The 19,306-nt window shown below is 47.7% G+C and overlaps 1 protein-coding gene and 1 pseudogene across 4 annotated transcripts in view; both read right to left on the bottom strand.

Annotated features, from left to right (window-relative positions):
• The window catches only part of LOC106594108 (phosphoglucomutase-2-like), a 33,267-nt pseudogene extending 22,423 nt beyond the window's left edge, over positions 1-10,844 (bottom strand).
• A 3,494-nt stretch (positions 10,845-14,338) lies between these two features.
• LOC123742397 (zinc finger CCHC domain-containing protein 7) overlaps positions 14,339-19,306 on the bottom strand; it is a 113,400-nt gene continuing 108,432 nt past the window's right edge. For 2 of the 4 annotated variants that reach the window (XR_006769526.1, XR_006769525.1), the window contains exons 9-11: positions 16,162-16,257; positions 15,774-15,892; positions 14,852-15,100 (exon numbers count right to left, since the gene is read on the bottom strand). The gene's annotated coding sequence lies outside the window, so the exon portion shown is untranslated. Of the gene's footprint in view, positions 14,454-14,851; positions 15,101-15,773; positions 15,893-16,161; positions 16,258-19,306 lie in introns of those variants that run through there. The other 2 variants (XR_006769523.1, XR_006769524.1) reach the window with 2 other exon arrangements.

Here is a 19,306-nt window from a genome sequence, read left to right as displayed (position 1 = left end):
TTCCTCAGGGTTGATATGACTGACCAGGACCCCTTCCCTTCCTCAGGGTTGATATGACTGACCAGGACCCCCTTCCCTTCCTCAGGGTTGATATGACTGACCAGGACCCCCTTCCCTTCCTCAGGGTTGATATGACTGACCAGGACCCCCTTCCCTTCCTCAGGGTTGATATGACTGACCAGGACCCCCCTTCCTCTCCTCAGGGTTGATATGACTGACCAGGACCCCCTTCCCTTCCTCAGGGTTGATATGACTGACCAGGACCCCCTTCCCTTCCTCAGGGTTGATATGACTGACCAGGACCCCCCTTCCTCAGGGTTGATATGACTGACCAGGACCCCCTTCCCTTCCTCAGGGTTGATATGACTGACCAGGACCCCCTTCCTCAGGGTTGATATGACTGACCAGGACCCCCCTTCCCTTCCTCAGGGTTGATATGACTGACCAGGACCCCCTTCCTCAGGGTTGATATGACTGACCAGGACCCCCTTCCCTTCCTCAGGGTTGATATGACTGACCAGGACCCCCTTCCCTTCCTCAGGGTTGATATGACTGACCAGGACCCCCTTCCCTTCCTCAGGGTTGATATGACTGACCAGGACCCCCTTCCCTTCCTCAGGGTTGATATGACTGACCAGGACCCCCCTTCCTCAGGGTTGATATGACTGACCAGGACCCCCTTCCCTTCCTCAGGGTTGATATGACTGACCAGGACCCCCCTTTCCTTCCTCGGGGTTGGGGTATTTGACGGTGGGGAACTCAGGGTCGGGGTCTTTCTGCTCCTCTACGGCGTACGGGGTCGGAGGTCAAAGGCCTTGAAAGCCGATTGGACGAAGGCGTGTCCGACTCCGTGCACGGAAGTGTGGACGATCTTCACCTCTGAACTCTTGTTGATGTCCCTGAAAGGCAGGGGAGACGGGGGGGTTAGAGGAGGAGACGGGGGGTTAGAGGGGGGTTAGAGGGGGAGACAGGGGTTAGAGGAGAGACGGGGGGTTAGAGGAGAGACGGGGGTTAGAGGGGAGACGGGGGGTTAGAGGGGGGGTTAGAGGGGAGACGGGGGGTTAGAGGAGAGACGGGGGTTAGAGGGGAGACGGGGGGGGTTAGAGGGGGGGTTAGAGGAGAGACGGGGGTTAGAGGGGGGTTAGAGGGGAGAGGGGGGTTAGAGGAGAGACGGGGGGTTAGAGGGGGGGTTAGAGGGGAGAGGGGGGGTTAGAGGGGAGTTAGAGGAGAGACGGGGGTTAGAGGGGAGACGGGGGGTTAGAGGAGAGACGGGGGTTAGAGGGGAGACGGGGGGTTAGAGGGGGGTTAGAGGAGAGACGGGGGGTTAGAGGGGGGGTTAGAGGGGAGAGGGGGTTAGAGGAGAGACGGGGGTTAGAGGGGGGTTAGAGGGGAGAGGGGGGGTTAGAGGAGAGACGGGGGTTAGAGGAGAGACGGGGATTAGAGGGGAGACGGGGGTTAGAGGAGAGACGGGGGTTAGAGGAGAGACGGGGGGTTAGAGGAGAGACGGGGGGGTTAGAGGGGAGACGGGGGTTAGAGGGGGGGTTAGAGGGGAGACGGGGGTTAGAGGAGAGACGGGGTTAGAGGGGAGACGGGGGGTTAGAGGGGGGTTAGAGGGGAGAGGGGGTTAGAGGAGAGACGGGGGTTAGAGGGGGGTTAGAGGAGAGACGGGGGTTAGAGGGGAGACGGGGGTTAGAGGAGAGACGGGGGTTAGAGGGGGTTAGAGGGGAGACGGGGGTTAGAGGAGAGACGGGGGTTAGAGGGGGGTTAGAGGAGAGACGGGGGTTAGAGGGGGGTTAGAGGGGAGACGGGGGTTAGAGGAGAGACGGGGGTTAGAGGGGGTTAGAGGAGAGACGGGGTTAGAGGGGAGACGGGGGTTAGAGGAGAGACGGGGTTAGAGGGGGGTTAGAGGGGAGACGGGGGGGTTAGAGGGGGGTTAGAGGGGAGACGGGGGTTAGAGGAGAGACGGGGGTTAGAGGAGAGACGGGGGTTAGAGGGGGGTTCGAGGGGAGAGGGGGGGTTAGAGGAGAGACGGGGGTTAGAGGAGAGACGGGGGTTAGAGGGGGGTTAGAGGAGAGACGGGGGTTAGAGGAGAGACGGGGGTTAGAGGGGGGTTAGAGGAGAGACGGGGTTAGAGGAGAGACGGGGGGTTAGAGGGGAGACGGGGGTTAGAGGGGAGACGGGGGTTAGAGGGGAGACGGGGGTTAGAGGGGAGTTAGAGGAGAGACGGGGTTAGAGAGGAGACGGGGTTAGAGGAGAGACGGGGGGTTAGAGGAGAGACGGGGGTTAGAGGGGAGACGGGGGTTAGAGGAGAGACGGGGTTAGAGGGGGGTTAGAGGAGAGACGGGGTTAGAGGAGAGACGGGGGTTAGAGGAGAGACGGGGGTTAGAGGGGGGTTAGAGGGTTAGAGGGGGGTTAGAGGGGAGACGGGGGTTAGAGGGGGGTTAGAGGGGAGTTAGAGGAGAGACGGGGGGGTTAGAGGGGGGTTAGAGGGGGGTTAGAGGGGAGACGGGGTTAGAGGGGAGTTAGAGGAGAGACGGGGGGTTAGAGGGGGGTTAGAGGGGGTTAGAGGGGAGACGGGGGTTAGAGGGGAGTTAGAGGAGAGACGGGGGTTAGAGGAGAGACGGGGGTTAGAGGAGGCTTAGAGGGGGGACAGGGGCTGTTACCTGTGGTGACAGTGCTGCTGGATGGTCCGGTAGTACTCTGTTACCTGTGGTGACAGTGCTGCTGGATGGTCCGGTAGTACTCTGTTACCTGTGGTGACAGTGCTGCTGGATGGTCCGGTAGTACTCTGTTACCTGTGGTCACAGTGCTGCTGGATGGTCCGGTAGTACTCTGTTACCTGTGGTCACAGTGCTGCTGGATGGTCCGGTAGTACTCTGTTACCTGTGGTGACAGTGCTGCTGGATGGTCCGGTAGTACTCTGTTACCTGTGGTGACAGTGCTGCTGGATGGTCCGGTAGTACTCTGTTACCTGTGGTGACAGTGCTGCTGGATGGTCCGGTAGTACTCTGTTACCTGTGGTGACAGTGCTGCTGGATGGTCCGGTAGTACTCTGTTACCTGTGGTGACAGTGCTGCTGGATGGTCCGGTAGTACTCTGTTACCTGTGGTGACAGTGCTGCTGGATGGTCCGGTGGTACTCTGTTACCTGTGGTGACAGTGCTGCTGGATGGTCCGGAAGTACTCTGTTACCTGTGGTGACAGTGCTGCTGGATGGTCCGGAGGTACTCTGTTACCTGTGGTGACAGTGCTGCTGGATGGTCCGGTAGTACTCTGTTACCTGTGGTGACAGTGCTGCTGGATGGTCCGGTAGTACTCTGTTACCTGTGGTGACAGTGCTGCTGGATGGTCCGGTAGTACTCTGTTACCTGTGGTGACAGTGCTGCTGGATGGTCCGGTAGTACTCTGTTACCTGTGGTGACAGTGCTGCTGGATGGTCCGGTAGTACTCTGTTACCTGTGGTGACAGTGCTGCTGGATGGTCCGGAGGTACTCTGTTACCTGTGGTGACAGTGCTGCTGGATGGTCCGGTAGTACTCTGTTACCTGTGGTGACAGTGCTGCTGGATGGTCCGGTAGTACTCTGTTACCTGTGGTGACAGTGCTGCTGGATGGTCCGGTAGTACTCTGTTACCTGTGGTGACAGTGCTGCTGGATGGTCCGGTAGTACTCTGTTACCTGTGGTGACAGTGCTGCTGGATGGTCCGGTAGTACTCTGTTACCTGTGGTGACAGTGCTGCTGGATGGTCCGGTAGTACTCTGTTACCTGTGGTGACAGTGCTGCTGGATGGTCCGGTAGTACTCTGTTACCTGTGGTGACAGTGCTGCTGGATGGTCCGGTAGTACTCTGTTACCTGTGGTGACAGTGCTGCTGGATGGTCCGGTAGTACTCTGTTACCTGTGGTGACAGTGCTGCTGGATGGTCCGGTAGTACTCTGTTACCTGTGGTGACAGTGCTGCTGGATGGTCCGGTAGTACTCTGTTACCTGTGGTGACAGTGCTGCTGGATGGTCCGGTAGTACTCTGTTACCTGTGGTGACAGTGCTGCTGGATGGTCCGGTAGTACTCTGTTACCTGTGGTGACAGTGCTGCTGGATGGTCCGGTAGTACTCTGTTACCTGTGGTGACAGTGCTGCTGGATGGTCCGGTAGTACTCTGTTACCTGTGGTGACAGTGCTGCTGGATGGTCCGGTGGTACTCTGTTACCTGTGGTGACAGTGCTGCTGGATGGTCCGGTAGTACTCTGTTACCTGTGGTGACAGTGCTGCTGGATGGTCCGGTAGTACTCTGTTACCTGTGGTGACAGTGCTGCTGGATGGTCCGGTAGTACTCTGTTACCTGTGGTGACAGTGCTGCTGGATGGTCCGGTAGTACTCTGTTACCTGTGGTGACAGTGCTGCTGGATGGTCCGGTAGTACTCTGTTACCTGTGGTGACAGTGCTGCTGGATGGTCCGGTAGTACTCTGTTACCTGTGGTGACAGTGCTGCTGGATGGTCCGGTGGTACTCTGTTACCTGTGGTGACAGTGCTGCTGGATGGTCCGGTAGTACTCTGTTACCTGTGGTGACAGTGCTGCTGGATGGTCCGGTAGTACTCTGTTACCTGTGGTGACAGTGCTGCTGGATGGTCCGGTAGTACTCTGTGTGAATGTTTTGGTACGGGTCCTTCAGCAGAGGGCTGTGAGAGAGACAGGTGATGTCCCAGGACTCAGGCCAGGGCTCCAGGTTAGCCTCGATGGCTACAGAGATACCCTTATCATGGGGAGGCACGATCTGGGCTCCGTTCTCCCAGTACACCTGAGAGACGGGGAGGGGGGAGAGAGACAGGGAGAGGGGAGGGAGAGAGAGAGAGACAGGGAGGGGGAGAGAGGGAGGGGGGAGAGAGAGACAGGGAGGGGGAGAGAGGGAGGGGGGAGAGAGAGACAGGGAGGGGGGAGAGAGACAGGGAGAGGGAGAGGGGGTGAGAGAGAGACAGGGAGGGCGTGGGAGAGAGAGGGAGGGGGAGAGAGGGAGGGAGGGGAGAGAGAGAGAGAGACTACTTTACTCTGGTCTAATCCACCTAGAAACAGCTCAACAGAAACAGACCAGTACACCTGAGACTGACAAACCACCGACCTGATCAATCAATAACACAATCAATAACATAATCAATAACACAATCAATAACATAATAACATAATCAATAACATAATCAATAACACAATCAATAACATAATAACATAATCAATAACATAATCAATAACATAATAACATAATCAATAACATAATCAATAACATAATAACATAATCAATAACATAATCAATAACATAATCAATAACATAATAACATAATCAATAACATAATCAATAAGATAATCAATAACATAATAACATAATCAATAACATAATCAATAAGATAATCAATAACATAATAACATAATCAATAACATAATCAATAACATAATAACATAATCAATAACATAATCAATAACATAATCAATAACATAATAACATAATCAATAAGATAATCAATAACATAATAACATAATCAATAACATAATCAATAAGATAATCAATAACATAATCAATAACATAATCAATAAGATAATCAATAACATAATAACATAATCAATAAGATAATCAATAACATAATCAATAACATAATCAATAAGATAATCAATAAGATAATCAATAACATAATAACATAATCAATAACATAATCAATAACATAATCAATAAGATAATCAATAAGATAATCAATAACATAATAACATAATCAATAACATAATCAATAAGATAATCAATAACATAATCAATAACATAATCAATAAGATAATAAGATAATCAATAACATAATCAATAAGATAATGATAGTTACCTTGTAGCCGTTGTCCTGTTTGGGGTTGTGGGAGGCGGTTACCATGACGCCAGCACACAGACCCAGATGAGACACAGCGAAGGGCTGGAGAGATGGAACAGTCACACACACACACACACACACACACACACACACACACACACACACACACACACACACACACACACACACACCAGTTTATTAATATAGGAGAGGATTATGAAGCCAAAAAGCTTCCCTGGTAAACACCTGGCTGAGTAAAGGAACGGCCCACTAGCCAGACCTGAGCCCATGTGACCTGAGCCCAGCCCATGTGACCTGAGCCCATGTGACCTGAGCCCATGTGACCTGAGCCCATGTGACGTGTGACCATGTGACCTGAGCCCTGAGCCCATGTGACCTGAGCCCATGTGACCTGAGCCCATGTGACGTGTGACCATGTGACGTGAGACCATGTGACGTGAGCCCATGTGACGGTGAGCATGATCGAAGAATGGCCCGCTCCGATTGGCTCAGAGATTTTATTTTTTGGAAGAGATCCCAGATTGGCTTGATCCCAGGGCCAGAGATATCAGTGTGTGTGTGTGTGTGTGTGTGTCTGTGTGTGTGTGTGTGTCTGTGTATGTGTGTGTGTGTGTGTGTGTGTCTGTCTGTCTGTCTGTTTATTGTACCCTGCAAACAGCAAAGTAACAATGCAAAATAACTCTCCAGAGATACCGGTGAAAGGTCAACTTAAGACTCCGCCTGGTAAAAGCGTGGGAAGTCTAGTGTGTTCTTATACCTGGACCTTTATTTGAAAGAAAGTTTATGATTCCAGGAAGGTCAGACTCGAAATATGGTCGACTATTATTACTAATATTGTGTTTATACATCAACATTAAATAAAGGTCACTGGAACCAACAAGCTCATATAAGGAGTCTGATTTACCTCAGAGAGACAAGCCCATGTTTCAGCCATGTAGCCACGACGCTACATTAGTTAGACTACAGGTGATAATGCAGAGAAGACAAACAGGCGTGTTATTATACAAACAGGCGTGTTACTATATTATATAAACAGGTGTGTTATTATATTATATAAACAGGTGTGTTATTATATAAACAGGTGTGTTATTATATAAACAGGTGTGTTATTATATAAACGGGTGTGTTATTATATTATATAAACAGGCGTGTTATTATATAAACAGGTGTGTTATTATATAAACAGGTGTGTTATTATATAAACAGGCGTGTTATTATATAAACAGGTGTGTTATTATATAAACAGGTGTGTTATTATATTATATAAACAGGTGTGTTATTATATAAACAGGTGTGTTATTATATAAACAGGTGTGTTATTATATAAACGGGCGTGTTATTATATAAACAGGCGTGTTATTATATAAACAGGTGTGTTATTATATAAACAGGTGTGTTATTATATTATATAAACAGGCGTGTTATTATATAAACGGGTGTGTTATTATATTATATAAACAGGTGTGTTATTATATAAACAGGTGTGTTATTATATAAACAGGTGTGTTATTATATAAACAGGTGTGTTATTATATAAACAGGTGTGTTATTATATAAACAGGTGTGTTATTATATTATATAAACAGGCGTGTTATTATATAAACAGGTGTGTTATTATATTATATAAACAGGCGTGTTATTATATAAACGGGTGTGTTATTATATAAACAGGTGTGTTATTATATAAACGGGTGTGTTATTATATAAACAGGTGTGTTATTATATAAACAGGTGTGTTATTATATTATATAAACAGGCGTGTTATTATATAAACGGGTGTGTTATTATATAAACAGGTGTGTTATTATATAAACAGGCGTGTTATTATATTATATAAACAGGTGTGTTATTATATAAACAGGTGTGTTATTATATAAACGGGTGTGTTATTATATAAACAGGTGTGTTATTATATAAACAGGTGTGTTATTATATAAACAGGTGTGTTATTATATAAACGGGTGTGTTATTATATAAACAGGTGTGTTATTATATAAACAGGTGTGTTATTATATAAACAGGTGTGTTATTATATAAACAGGCGTGTTATTATATAAACGGGCGTGTTATTATATAAACAGGTGTGTTATTATATTATATAAACAGGTGTGTTATTATATAAACGGGTGTGTTATTATATAAACAGGTGTGTTATTATATAAACAGGTGTGTTATTATATAAACAGGCGTGTTATTATATAAACGGGCGTGTTATTATATAAACAGGTGTGTTATTATATAAACGGGCGTGTTATTATATAAACGGGTGTGTTATTATATAAACGGGCGTGTTATTATATAAACAGGTGTGTTATTATATAAACAGGTGTGTTATTATATAAACAGGTGTGTTATTATATAAACAGGTGTGTTATTATATAAACAGGTGTGTTATTATATAAACAGGTGTGTTATTATATAAACGGGCGTGTTATTATATAAACAGGTTATTACCACGAAGGGTGTGGGTGTGATGTCACAGAACAGGTGGACGGGGACTCCCCGGCTGATGAACACAGCGGCCGCCAGGCTGGCAAAACGTTTACTGCTGCCTCCACTGGGAGGGTGGGCGCGGGCATCAAACCCTACCACCACACCCCTCTCCTTCAGACCCTCCCCAAAACAGTGCTCCAGATACTTACAGAACCCCTGGGGGAGGGAGAGGAGAAGGGGGAGAGAGAGAGAGGAGAAGGGGGAGAGAGAGAGAGAGGAGAAGGGGGAGAGAGAGAGAGGAGAAGGGGGGAGAGAGAGAGGAAAAGGGGGGGAGAGAGAGGAAAAGGGGGGGAGAGAGAGGAAAAGGGGGGGGAGAGAGAGGAAAAGGGGGGGAGAGAGAGGGAAAGGGGGGAGAGAGAGGAAAAGGGGGGGGAGAGAGAGGAAAAGGGGGGGAGAGAGAGGAAAAGGGGGGAGAGAGGAAAAGGGGGGGAGAGAGAGGGAAAGGGGGGGAGAGAGAGGAAAAGGGGGGAGAGAGAGGAAAAGGGGGGGAGAGAGAGGAAAAGGGGGGGGAGAGAGAGGGAAAGGGGGGGAGAGAGAGGGAAAGGGGGAGAGAGAGGGAAAGGGGGAGAGAGAGGAGAGAAACATTTTAGTCAAACACTAAAAGCATCGTTGTGTGTTGACACCACATAATCAGGAAGATGATGTGTGTGTGTGTGTGTGTGTGGCGACGACCTGTGTGGTCTGTATGATGGGGAGGTCGTAGGTCATACCTGTGTGGTCTGTATGATGGCGAGGTCGTAGGTCATACCTGTGTGGTCTGTATGATGGTGAGGTCATACCTGTGTGGTCTGTATGATGGTGAGGTCGTTCATACAGGAGATCCCTGGTCCCATGGCAGCTCTGAGGCCAGCCGTCCCAAACTCCATCCTAGATCCAAAACACCTTCGCAGCTCCTCAACCGCCCCGTCCTCCACCAGGCCCTGCACCAACGCCACTGTCTGGGGGTTCTACAGGAGGGGGAGAGGAGGGGTACAGGGTCACCTCTGCAGATCCTCCAGAGCCCCCTCTTGGAAGGGAGAGGGGCAGTTAAGGGTTGCCCTATTGCCCGGTGTCACACCAGTTGAGCTTGGCCCATTGGGATTATTTATTTTACTGATAACAACCAAAATGCATAGAATCCCAGTAATCTGGTGTTAGTGGTTCCTCCCCTGTGAGAAGGTGAAAACAGCCACTTCACATTTTTTTCAGGCCAGTGATCACAATCTTCAGAGACTTCTGATTTCACCAATGAGCGAGTGCTTTTCAGACATTCATGTGAATCCCTGGAGTGTGTGTGTACATGTACAGAATCGTCTCTGCAGATCCTCCACAGACCCCTCTTTGAAAAGAGGAGAGGGAGGGGAAGAAGGAAAAGCGAAGCCATAAGCATGACAGTAATGTAAACACACACACACCACTGTCCATCCCATCTCATTCCCAGCCACATGCCTGAGACTTATTAGGAGGTAACGTTATTATGTTAAGATGATCATTTAAAATCACATGTACTTCTCCCATTTCTGTCTGATTGGTGGCGTCCCGTTTCCGTTTTAAAAAAAAACACATGAATGTCCCTTGGCGAGTGTATGTTGATTACAATGCCCAGCTAGCTAGCTAGCTAGCTAGCTAACAGTAGCTCCTCGCTGCTACTGTTATGTAGACAAGTACAAGTCTAATGAATCATTAAGAGTCGATCTATGCAAACATGTCAGCAAAATACAATGTAGCTGACAATAGTTGATACAGCTTTCAAGAACAGGATGAAACATCAGTCTTCAATCATGGTCACTAGCTAGTCTTCCTAGAATGTCCTACTTTTCTATTCAAACTACTGACGTTAGTTGGCTATTGTGTCATAAATAACTACATTTACTGTGTCAGCAATGTCTCTTAATAAGTGAAAAAAAAGGGGTTATGTACCTAGCTAGAAAACCAAGGCTAACTATAGTTAGTTTGGTAGCTAGCTGACAACAGAAACCCAAAACATTGTTGAAATACATTTGAGTCATTTAGCAGACGGTATAAACCAGTGAGACTTCCAGTAGTGAGTTTATACAGCAGAAATAACGTTTCATCTACTGTATCCGCTTGTTAACTCCGACTTATTATGGGCTGTGTACTATAACAGTTCATGTTAGTTAGCGAACTTGTGACAAAAACCAGAAGTTAAGAAACGTTTTGACTTGGGCCAAAAACCAGAAGTTAAGAAACGTTTTGAGTTGTTGTTGTTAGTAAACTAGCTATAATTTTACCCCCTTGACAACGTACCTTGTCAAACTGCAACCACTGGTTAATGGCTTGATCCAATTTACTGTCACCAGTCGAGGATAACCCGTTCTCCATATTGTCCCGTTGATTTCAGCACTAAAGCGTCTGTGTTTATATGACTGGGAGTTGTACTTGCACATTAATAAAAAATATCTCGATAAAAAAAAACTAAACTGTGAGTCCCAGTTTCACTTCCGTGTTCAGTGTGAACGGACAAAACGAGAGGCGGAGACTGTTGATTTAACGAACTCTAATTGGTCAATGGACTGGACGTGGCTTGCACTTCCGCTAGCGTCACACGTTTTGGAGAGAAATAGTCATGGCAACCCCGCTGCTTTAAAGTGTTTTTGATAGACTTTATGTATTTTTTTTTTGCTAAATAATAAGAAACTCTTGTCTAAGGTCCAATATTATTACGATTTATTTTCTGAATACGTGTCATTGTCTCATACTGTCATAACTATTTCCTCTGGGGTTTTTTTTTACATTTTATTTTGTCTTTTAGGTTCTTGTTAATTCTTGAACGCAATGTCTGTCTGTTATATTTTAAACTTAACCACACTACCAACCTTATGCCTAACCCTAACCTTAAATTAAGACCAAAAAGCAAAGTTTTCATGAATTTGTACGATAAATCCAATTCTTACTTTGTGGCTGTGGTAACTAGTGGAAACCCGTTTGGAGACCATGACAGAATTGGGGGTGTGGTTTGATGGGTTTCTTGGCTGTGTTCTTGCCACGCCCATCTGTCAGAACCTTGTACCATATGGCAAGTTGGACATTCTAGGAGGGTCAGGATGGTGGATTAAGTTGGACCTTCTAGGAGGGTCAGGATGGTCAGTTATGTTGGGTGCTGTCGAGAGTTGTACATTCTAGGAGGGTCAGGATGGTCAGTTATGTTGGGTGCTGTCGAGAGTTGTACATTCTAGGAGGGTCAGGATGGTCAGTTATGTTGGGTGCTGTCGAGAGTTGTACATTCTAGGAGGGTCAGGATGGTCAGTTATGTTGGGTGCTGTCGAGAGTTGTACATTCTAGGAGGGTCAGGATGGTTCACAATCTGGTTGTACAGCGAATGTGCAGTGCATGACACACACACACACACACACACACACACACACAGTGTACAAACACACACACAAGAAGAGACATTGATCAAAACGATGGGAGCTTTTAATTGATAATAATCCGATCACTCAGGAGAATGAACCAGGTGGTGTATTCATTATGAGTCTCAGAGAACCAGCCTTTACATGGTGTTACTGGATACCAGGCGGTGTATTCATTATGAGTCTCAGAGAACCAGCCTTTACACGGTGTTACTGGGAACCAGGTGGTGTATTCATTATGAGTCTCAGAGAACCAGCCTTTACATGGTGTTACTGGGAACCAGGCGGTGTATTCATTATGAGTCTCAGAGAACCAGCCTTTACATGGTGTTACTGGGAACCAGGTGGTTTATTCATTATGAGTCTCAGAGAACCAGCCTTTACATGGTGTTACTGGGAACCAGGTGGTGTATTCATTATGAGTCTCAGAGAACCAGCCTTTACACGGTGTTACTGGGAACCAGGCGGTGTATTCATTACGAGTCTCAGAAAACCAGCCTTTACACGGTGTTACTGGGAACCAGGTGGTGTATTCATTATGAGTCTCAGAGAACCAGCCTTTACACGGTGTTACTGGGAACCAGGTGGCGTAGTCTCAGATCTGGGATCAGGTACCCAGTCTGATTCATTATGAGTGATACAGTAGGATAGCTGATCTGGGATCCTACTCTGAACCATAGAAATATAACATCCTAGATGGGGTGGGAGGTTAATATAGATCGGTAACACACAGACTGTATGTCTCCAAGCTACATTTTAATAGTGTTACGTCTGGTGGGTGCAAATATTCAAACATACAATGCACAGTTGAGGAAATTCAAGGCCCGATTTATTTGGTGGTATTATAATGAAACCTCTCCTTTAATATATTGACAGGACGTAGGTCTCTGAAACCTCCCCTTTAATATATTGACAGGACGTAGTCTTTAGAATGGTGATAACAGGTCTCTGAAACCTCCCCTTTAATATATTGACAGGACGTAGGTCTCTGAAACCTCTCCTTTAATATATTGACAGGATGTAGTCTTTAGAATGGCGATAACAGGTCTCTGAAACCTCCCTTTTAATATATTGACAGGATGTAGGTCTCTGAAACCTCCCCTTTAATATATTGACAGGATGTAGTCTTTAGAATGATGATAACAGGTCTCTGAAACCTCCCCTTTAATATATTGACAGGAAGTAGTCTTTAGAATGGTGATAACAGGTCTCTGAAACCTCCCCTTTAATATATTGACAGGAAGTAGTCTTTAGAATGATGATAACAGGTCTCTGAAACCTCCCCTTTAATATATTGACAGGACATAGTCTTTAGAATGATGATAACAGGTCTCTGAAACCTCCCCTTTAATATATTGACAGGATGTAGGTCTCTGAAACCTCCCCTTTAATATATTGACAGGATGTAGTCTTTAGAATGATGATAACAGGTCTCTGAAACCTCCCCTTTAATATATTGACAGGAAGTAGTCTTTAGAATGGTGATAACAGGTCTCTGAAACCTCCCCTTTAATATATTGACAGGAAGTAGTCTTTAGAATGGTGATAACAGGTCTCTGAAACCTCCCCTTTAATATATTGACAGGATGTAGTCTTTAGAATGATGATAACAGGTCTCTGAAACCTCCCCTTTAATATATTGACAGGATGTAGGTCTCTGAAACCTCCCCTTTAATAAAACAGAACGAGTCCTTCAAAGAGTTACCCCCTAAAACACACACACACACACACACACACACACACACACACACACACACACACACACACACACACACACACACACACACACACACACACACACACACACACACACACACACACACACACACACACACTCTCCCTCGCATACACAAACATTTGTACTGTACATGAAAGCTTTGCCAAAAATGTGTATGACATATGCACTTTATCCCCCCATCCCTCTCCATGTTATCTCCTAGGTTCCCCCCTCCTCCATGTTATCTCCTAGGTTCCCCCCTCCTCCATGTTATCTCCTAGGTTCCCCCCCTCCTCCATGTTATCTCCTAGGTTCCCCCCTCCTCCATGTTATCTCCTAGGTTCCCCCCCTCCTCCATGTTATCTCCTAGGTTCCCCCCTCCATGTTATCTCCTAGGTTCCCCCCCTCCTCCATGTTATCTCCTAGGTTCCCCCCTCCTCCATGTTATCTCCTAGGTTCCCCCCTCCTCCATGTTATCTCCTAGGTTCCCCCCTCCTCCATGTTATCTCCTAGGTTCCCCCCTCCTCCATGTTATCTCCTAGGTTCCCCCTCCTCCATGTTATCTCCTAGGTTCCCCCCTCCTCCATGTTATCTCCTAGGTTCCCCCCTCCTCCATGTTATCTCCTAGGTTCCCCCCTCCTCCATGTTATCTCCTAGGTTCCCCCCTCCTCCATGTTATCTCCTAGGTTTCCTCTGTTTGATGAGGAACAGGTTTTCGTCCATGGCGTCCATCTTCTCCTCCTTAGCAGCCTTCCTGTCCCTCCCGTTATCCCTCTTCTTCTTCTTCTTCGCCGCGCCAAACAGACGGTCGGGGCGTGGGAGGGGGTCCTTCGGATGGAAGGCGGGGGGGCTCGGCCTTGTGCCCCTTCTTCCTCTTTTTTGGCGGAAGGGTCTTGTCCTCGGGGGAAGTCGAGAGACTTCGTCCGCGGCGGCGACCATTTTGTTTTTGGCCGGTTTCAGTTGTTTCTTCTTCTGCCTTTTCTCACTCTCCGGCTGGCTCCTGTCAGCCATGTTGGATTTGGGCCTGGCTGAAGCTGTGGGTTAGGGAGAGGTGGCGAGGAGAGGAGGGGGAGGGACGGGTGGAGGGAAGAGGACGGAAGGAAAGGAGAGAAGGAGAGGAGGAGAGGAGGAGAAGAAGGTAGGAGGCAAGTAGAGGCAATGAGAAGAAGGGGAGAGGAGGAGGAGGCGAGGAAAGGAGGCGAGGAGAGGGGATGAGAAGAAGGGTAGGAGAGGAGGTGAGGAAAGGAGGCGAGGAGAGGAGGCGAGGAGAGGGGATGAGAAGAAGGGTAGGAGAGGAGGCGAGGAGAGGGGATGAGAAGAAGGGGAGGCGAGGTGTGATCAGACCAGTCGATAGCTAATCCAACAGATCCTAGAGAGAAGACTAAAATCCCATTATTGTCCCCATTAACACAACTAGAAGATGAGATGGTACCTGGAGTGAGATGATCCTTTAGCTTGTGTTTAGGAGTCCAGGGTTTCACTTGGCCGCGGACAAACCTGAAATGGGTACGGTTAGAGGAAGCCCCGAGGCAGGGAGGGAGATGGGAAGGTTCAGCGGGGTAGTTCTGGTACGGACTGGAGACACGGTTAGAGTTGGTTCTCTGGCGTTTGGCCGGCGGCTCGTCTCTGGCGCCACCGTCCGGTGAGAGCTGACACTGAAACAGACCCGCTTCCTTCAACTCTACAGAGAGAGAGAGACGGAGGGAGGGAGAGAGGGAGAGAGAGACGGAGGGAGAGATGGAGGGAGAGATGGAGGGAGGGAGGGATGGAGAGAGAGAGATGGAGGGAGGGAGAGAGGGAGAGAGAGACGGAGGGAGAGATGGAGGGAGAGATGGAGAGAGGGAGGGATGGAGAGAGAGAGACGGAGGGAGGGAGAGAGGGAGAGAGAGACGGAGGGAGAGATGGAGGGAGAGATGGAGGGAGGGAGGGATGGAGAGAGAGAGAGATGGTAATCAGACATACACATCACTACATTAGTCACAATTATCTATCTGTGTGTGTATTGAGGTGTGTGTGTGTGTCTCTCTGTCTGTGTGTGTGTGTGTGTGTGTCTCTCTGTGTGTGTGTGTGTGTGTGTGTGTGTGTGTGTGTGTGTGTGTGTGTGTGTGTGTGTGTGTGTGTGTGTTGTGTGTGTGTGTGTGTGTGTGTGTGTGTGTGTGTGTGTGTGTAGAGGTGTGTGTGTGTAGTGAGGTGTGTGTGTGTGTGTCTCTCTGTCTGTGTGTGTGTGTGTGTGTGTCTGTGTGTGAGAGGTGTGTGTGTGTGTGTCTCTCTGTCTGTGTGTGTGTGTAGAGGTGTGTGTGTGTGTGTCTCTGTCTCTCTGTGTGTGTGTGTGTTGTGTGTGTGTGTGTGTGTGCCTTTAACTCTGGACTGTGCCCGTCGGTCTCGGCTGTGCAGCTCCCAGGAGGCGTCATAGTGGTTGATGAAGGAGGAGTTGGGGACGAAAACCCCCAAACATCCTCTTCACTGAGCAGTCCTACACACACACACACACACACACACACACACACACACACACACACACACACACACACACACACACACACACACACACACACACACACACACACACACACACACACACACACACACACAGTGTTAATATCCAGACCAGTTTATTGTAAAGAGATGAATCAGGGACTACTTCCCAAAATGGCCCCCTATTCCCTACATAGTGCACTACTTTTGACCAGAGAGCCCTATGGGTAGTGCACTGTATAGGGGACAGAGCCGCCAGATACTCACAAATCCAAAGTGTCCGCTGACAGAGCAGTTATAACAGCAGGGATTCATCCTGGCATTGTCCTCTCCTTCTACCTTCAATACAGGACCTGGTGTAGTCTGGGGGGGGAGGAGAGAGAGAGATGGACTGTAATACACCTTTATCCTTCAATACAGGACCTGGTTTAGTCCGGGGGGAGAGGAAGAGAGAGATGGACTGTAATACACCTTTATCCTTCAATACAGGACCTGGTTTAGTCCGGGGGGAGAGGAGAGAGAGAGATGGACTGTAATACACCTTTATCCTTCTACCTTCAATACAGGACCTGGTTTAGTCTGGGGGAGAGGAGAGAGAGAGATGGACTGTAATACACCTTTATCCTTCTACCTTCAATACAGGACCTGGTTTAGTCTGGGGGAGAGGAGAGAGAGAGATGGACTGTAATACACCTTTATCCTTCTACCTTCAATACAGGACCTGGTTTAGTCTGGGGGGGAGAGGAGAGAGAGATGGACTGTAATACACCTTTATCCTTCTACCTTCAATACAGGACCTGGTTTAGTCTGGGGGAGAGGAGAGAGAGATGGACTGTAATACACCTTTATCCTTCTACCTTCAATACAGGACCTGGTTTAGTCTGGGGGGAGAGGAGAGAGAGAGATGGACTGTAATACACCTTTATCCTTCTACCTTCAATACAGGACCTGGTTTAGTCTGGGGGAGAGAGAGAGAGAGAGATGGACTGTAATACACCTTTATCCTTCTACCTTCAATACAGGACCTGGTTTAGTCTGGGGGGGAGAGAGAGAGAGATGGACTGTAATACACCTTTATCCTTCAATACAGGACCTGGTTTAGTCTGGGGGGGAGAGGAGAGAGAGATGGACTGTAATACACCTTTATCCTTCTACCTTCAATACAGGACCTGGTTTAGTCTGGGGGGGAGAGGAGAGAGAGATGGACTGTAATACACCTTCTACCTTCAATACAGGACCTGGTTTAGTCTGGGGGGAGAGAGAGAGAGAGATGGACTGTAATACACCTTTATCCTTCTACCTTCAATACAGGACCTGGTTTAGTCTGGGGGGGAGAGGAGAGAGAGAGATGGACTGTAATACACCTTTATCCTTCAATACAGGACCTGGTTTAGTCTGGGGGGAGAGGAGAGAGAGAGATGGACTGTAATACACCTTTATCCTTCAATACAGGACCTGGTTTAGTCTGGGGGGAGAGGAGAGAGAGAGATGGACTGTAATACACCTTTATCCTTCAATACAGGACCTGGTTTAGTCTGGGGGGGAGAGAGAGAGAGAGATGGACTGTAATACACCTTTATCCTTCAATACAGGACCTGGTTTAGTCTGGGGGGAGAGGAGAGAGAGAGATGGACTGTAATACACCTTTATCCTTCTACCTTCAATACAGGACCTGGTTTAGTCTGGGGGGGAGAGGAGAGAGAGAGATGGACTGTAATACACCTTTATCCTTCAATACAGGACCTGGTTTAGTCTGGGGGAGGAGAGAGAGAGATGGACTGTAATACACCTTCTACCTTCAATACAGGACCTGGTTTAGTCTGGGGGAGAGGAGAGAGAGAGATGGACTGTAATACACCTTTATCCTTCAATACAGGACCTGGTTTAGTCTGGGGGGAGAGGAGAGAGAGAGATGGACTGTAATACACCTTTATCCTTCTACCTTCAATACAGGACCTGGTTTAGTCTGGGGGGAGAGGAGAGAGAGAGATGGACTGTAATACACCTTTCTTCTACCTTCAATACAGGACCTGGTTTAGTCTGGGGGGGAGAGGAGAGAGAGAGATGGACTGTAATACACCTTTATCCTTCAATACAGGACCTGGTTTAGTCTGGGGGGAGAGGAGAGAGAGAGATGGACTGTAATACACCTTTATCCTTCTACCTTCAATACAGGACCTGGTTTAGTCTGGGGGGGAGGAGAGAGAGAGATGGACTGTAATACACCTTTATCCTTCACTAATACAGGACCTGGTTTAGTCTGGGGGGAGAGGAGAGAGAGAGATGGACTGTAATACACCTTTATCCTTCAATACAGGACCTGGTTTAGTCTGGGGGAGAGGAGAGAGAGAGATGGACTGTAATACACCTTTATCCTTCAATACAGGACCTGGTTTAGTCTGGGGGGGAGAGGAGAGAGAGAGATGGACTGTAATACACCTTTATCCTTCACCTTAATACAGGACCTGGTTTAGTCTGGGGGGAGAGGAGAGAGAGAGATGGACTGTAATACACCTTCTACCTTCAATACAGGACCTGGTTTAGTCTGGGGGGAGAGGAGAGAGAGATGGACTGTAATACACCTTTATCCTTCAATACAGGACCTGGTTTAGTCTGGGGGGGGAGAGGAGAGAGAGATGGACTGTAATACACCTTTATCCTTCTACCTTCAATACAGGACCTGGTTTAGTCTGGGGGGGGAGAGGAGAGAGAGAGATGGACTGTAATACACCTTTATCCTTCAATACAGGACCTGGTTTAGTCTGGGGGGAGAGGAGAGAGAGATGGACTGTAATACACCTTTATCCTTCAATACAGGACCTGGTTTAGTCTGGGGGGAGAGAGGAGAGAGAGAGATGGACTGTAATACACCTTTATCCTTCAATACAGGACCTGGTTTAGTCTGGGGGGAGAGGAGAGAGAGAGATGGACTGTAATACACCTTCTATCCTTCAATACAGGACCTGGTTTAGTCCGGGGGGAGAGAGGAGAGAGAGAGATGGACTGTAATACACCTTCTACCTTCAATACAGGACCTGGTTTAGTCTGGGGGGAGAGGAGAGAGAGAGATGGACTGTAATACACCTTTATCCTTCTACCTTCAATACAGGACCTGGTTTAGTCTGGGGGGAGAGGAGAGAGAGAGATGGACTGTAATACACCTTTATCCTTCTACCTTCAATACAGGACCTGGTTTAGTCTGGGGGGGGAGAGAGAGAGAGATGGACTGTAATACACCTTTATCCTTCAATACAGGACCTGATTTAGTCTGGGGGAGAGGAGAGAGAGAGATGGACTGTAATACACCTTTATCCTTCTCTCAATACAGGACCTGGTTTAGTCTGGGGGGGGAGAGGAGAGAGAGAGATGGACTGTAATACACCTTTATCCTTCTACCTTCAATACAGGACCT

Source organism: Salmo salar, chromosome ssa04 (assembly GCF_905237065.1).
Source record: "Salmo salar chromosome ssa04, Ssal_v3.1, whole genome shotgun sequence".
NCBI classification, from domain to species: domain Eukaryota; kingdom Metazoa; phylum Chordata; class Actinopteri; order Salmoniformes; family Salmonidae; genus Salmo; species Salmo salar.
This window is presented reverse-complemented; position numbering and strand designations above follow the sequence as displayed.